The following is a 4,271-nucleotide window of genomic DNA, read 5'->3' as shown; positions in this document are numbered from 1 at the left end:
GGATATCTTGTGGCTTATCCACACTTTCCAGAAACCACTTATCTGCTCTGAGCTATCTAATTTGCACAGTTCCCTCACCTACTTAGTGGAATCAACATCTACTACTAGGTCGTGGCCCCAAGCTCAAGAGTGGTGCATAGTCTCGTTACATCACTCAACATATTTAAAACACTGTTTCCCTCACATTTTGACATCCTCAGGGGTGAGAATGTTTTTGTTTTCCCAGCATCCAGCACACACTAGACATTCAATTAACAGACATATGAATAAGTGAATGAATACATTGGCTCTGATGAAACATTGGGACACCCCATGTCTGGGGTGACAGACATGCAGAAATATATTGCTCCTTTGCTACAATTATTTTTCAAAACAAAGCCTCTTGTTTGATTTGCGGATTCTTTTTAAGAGGTGGAAATCTTTGACCTTGCTTGAAAAACTGCTTTGTAATTAGCTTGTTTTCTTGTTACATGTCCAGCCTCTTTGCACTCTCAGTTAGGAATTAATGTATTCAAACTTTTCTCTTGCAGAGAAAACAAAGTCTTTTAATAGAGCCAATCTCTAGCCAGCTAACCATGCTAAGTATGAAATTGTCTCTGGCAGCTGCCGACTATATTGGTCTTTTGGGGCCCTGGCTTTGTTCATTTCTTCATCCCCAGCTATAGAAAAAAAAAAAAAACCCTGAGCTGGGATGTATTTTCAACCATGCTGTTTATAAACCAATCCCCAAAGAAGGAACTTCTGCTTCTTCAGCTGTAACACCCAGTCTGTTTTAAGTGGTCACTGGAGAGAAACAGAATGGTACTGTGGATGGTTTCAAAATATGGTTCTTAATTCACTTAGTCAGGGCTCTTTCTCTGGAGGAGGGACAAGAGTGAAATGGCATAGGAACAATTACAAGGGGCCTTTTCTGCCACTGGCGGCAAGATTATATTCAAAACAGTGCCAGGTGGTTCTTCACCATTGTGCTGGAGCAGTGAAAAGCATACAGGGAAGAGAAGCATGCAGAGCAAGGTTGGGGTAGAATGTAGAGATGACTGCATACAACCTGTGTCTATAAGGCTTGAAGCAGACACGCTGGGTTGGAGTTGACCTTAAGCGTCCCAGTGGCTGGGGTGGGGTGGGAAGATGCAACAATTTTCACAGTATGTACATTCATGTGCTGCTTGAAAAATTGACACATCTCGGGACTAGAGAGAGAGAGCGCAGTGATTAAGAGCACTGGATGCTCTTGCAAAGGAACTGGGCTCGGTTTGCAGTACCTACATAATGATTCACACCTTTCCATAAAGCCAATCCCAAGGTATCAGCTGAGTCCCTCTTCTGGCCTCAGCAGTGCACACATGTGTTACCCAGACAGACATACGGGCAAAGTACCCATAAGCATAGAAATAAAACCAAATTCAAAAATATGATACATCCCAAAAGGCAACCCTACTGTTTCAGCCTCCAGAATACTGGGGTTATGGACTCGTGCTACCATGCTCAGTGGCATTAAAAGTTTGTAGGTCCATGGCTGTATGTGTGGCCTGTTACTGTCTACAATGTTCTCATGCTGCACATGGCTGGATGGCTGGATGGGGAACAGTTGTCAGCCCCTTTGACCTTCCACACCTTTGCCTGTGGCTTCATGCCTCATTTCCTGCATTCTCACCTACCCTGAAGCTGAGCTCTGCATCTCACATCAATCCTGTCTTTTGCCTGCCTGGACCACTTTGACTTTTCTCACCAATGGCTTTCTGTAAATTATCTTCCTAACTCCTGACATGCAGTAATGTAATTTCCTATGAATTGCTGGTCTTGAACAAAGAAACCAACCAGTTTTTTAAACTGAGGAGGGCATTGTACTTCTGAAACATCTTAAAAGATGCTATGAAGTCAAATGCTACTTTGATCTTAGCATGCGTGGGATAAATAAAGATTGTGATCTGATTCTGAAAGGCTGTTTACTGTTACATTACAGAAGAATGTGCATTAAGATTGATTATCTCTGGTGGAGGAGAAAAATATGGGGGATTCTTAAAAGATAAGTTAAAGAGGTTGGGCTTAGTCCAAAGTTAATGGAGAAGCCAGCCCTTGAACAGACGTTATAAAGAACCATTGCTTAGAATAGTTTGGAGGTTGAACTATGTTTATGGTAGATAATTGGGTGGCAGAGGGTATGATTCACTCTCAGAGGCCCTAGATGAGTCAAAAGGATTGCTAATTATGTCTTTCTGTGCAGTTTGGGCCATGGGTAAAAATATCTGGGGATCATGATTGATACCAGCATGTGTAGAAATAGGTCAAGATGAAATCTCACTGACAGCAAGACAGCCCTGCCAAGAGGAGCCTTTTCTGTGTCTTTCAGGTCCTCCCCTGGTTCTCATTCCATTCCCATCATCCCAGCTTACACTCTCATTACCTCGCACTGTGATGATTGCAAGCATCTCTTAACGCATGCCTTTGCTTCCAGTCTTCTTCTCCTCCCCGGCATTCCATAGTTGGATGTCAGCTCAATCTTCCTCAAACATTTCTTTCAGCATGCATCCATTAGCTGTGTGCTTTAACCTCCCAGGACTCCATCTCCTTGTCAGAAAATGAGAAGATGGCTTTCAGTTTATTTTTCCAGTTCTAAAATTTGTGTTCTGTACTACTCCAAAGTGATATTTGTTTTTCATTTGACAAGTTGTATGGAGTGTGAAATATGTGCCAGGCATGAAAAGAAGATTGAGATTGAACTCTCTGTGTGCTGCCCGGGCTCTCCCAGTAGTCTGTGCCTTCTGTGCTCAAGACGTTAAAACATGGGATCCCCATCTATGTGTGTTTATTTCTTTCTTAACTCTACACATTTGTAATTAAAAGTTTAAAAATACATACCAAAAATTTAAGTTAGGGTGGTGAGGTATAATTTTGGATTGGAAAAGTCCTGCTGAACAAGCATGAGGACTTTAGCTTGGTACCCAGAACCTGTATGTTTACTGTGGTATGTAACTGTGCCAACACAATAGGCCTTAAGGGGTAGATCCCTGAAGCTTATTGGCCAGCCAGCCTAGACAATTAGTAATTTCTGGGTTCAGGGAGATACACTGTTTGAAGTGTTTATCTAATTATTTGTTATCAATAAAAACTTGGGAGTCAAATATTGGGGTAAGAACTTAATAATCAGAGAAACAGTGGAAAAGTGACTAGTGACTTCCTCTCTCTTTTTTTCCTCCATCCAAAAAGGTTCAAGAATCTTTCTAAGGCTCACTCCACTACCCCCTGAGTCTCTCTATATGTCCTTGCTCCTTCAAAACTTCTAAGGCTGTCTTTGGTCAGCTAGTAGCTAGCTCTGCCCTCTGATTCAAAGTAAATTTTATTGTCAGTCTCAGGAGTGTCAGGGTGAGATAAAAATATCTATCATACAGAATTTCTCCCTTTTTTGTATAAATAAGAGGAACATTTTAACTCTAACACAGTAAAACTATAAACAATAGCAGCAATTATCAGATAAGAATTACATTCACGTGGGGTGGTGGTGGCACACCTTTAATCCCAGCACTCGGGAGGCAGAGGCAGGTGGATCTCTGTGAGTTCGAGGCCAGCCTGGTCTACAAGAGCTAGTTCCAGGACAGACCACAAAGCTACAGAAAAATCCTGTCTCGAAAAACCAAAAAAAAAAAAAAAAACCCCAAAAACCTTTCACACTATCCAACCCATTTACATTTGTCCAATTCAGAGAAAATACTCCATTATCTATCTTATCTTGGTGAGTTCAAAGTTTTATATCTAATTCATTTTCTATCCTAACTTGTATTACCAACCCAAAATGACTTTTTGTACTGCAAAACATTTTCTTAAGTAAACAATTTACTATTGCATCTCTCTCAACCTTATACACTTTATACCTCTTTTGTGAGTTTCTTTTCTGAATGTGGTAACAAGGAAAACTGTACCTATAACTATCTCATCTTCAACTCCATCAGAGATCTGATAATGATATAACATTGCCTGTGTGAACAGGAAGTGCAGAACAAAACAACTTCCAAAATTATAGAAATGACAAAGGCATCTGGTTGCCTGGACAGACACCCAAGATGCCTCTTCAGTGTTGGGGCATCCATCTTTGACCTACAGGCCTAGAATATCTGACAGATTTTTCTATGAAGCAGCAATTTGAAAGGACTGTCCTATCTTATCTTGGCAAAGTTTGGCAGTTGCTTTCTTTTGTGCCCTGCTTGTCCGGTTTGGATAGCTATTGTCAGTGTTGAGGCAAGGACAGTTTCTTGCCCAGTGGCTAACTTTGTCAT

The sequence above is a fragment of the Arvicola amphibius genome, chromosome 13, assembly GCF_903992535.2.
Source record: "Arvicola amphibius chromosome 13, mArvAmp1.2, whole genome shotgun sequence".
In the NCBI taxonomy this organism is placed as follows: Eukaryota; Metazoa; Chordata; class Mammalia; order Rodentia; family Cricetidae; genus Arvicola; species Arvicola amphibius.
This window is presented reverse-complemented; position numbering follows the sequence as displayed.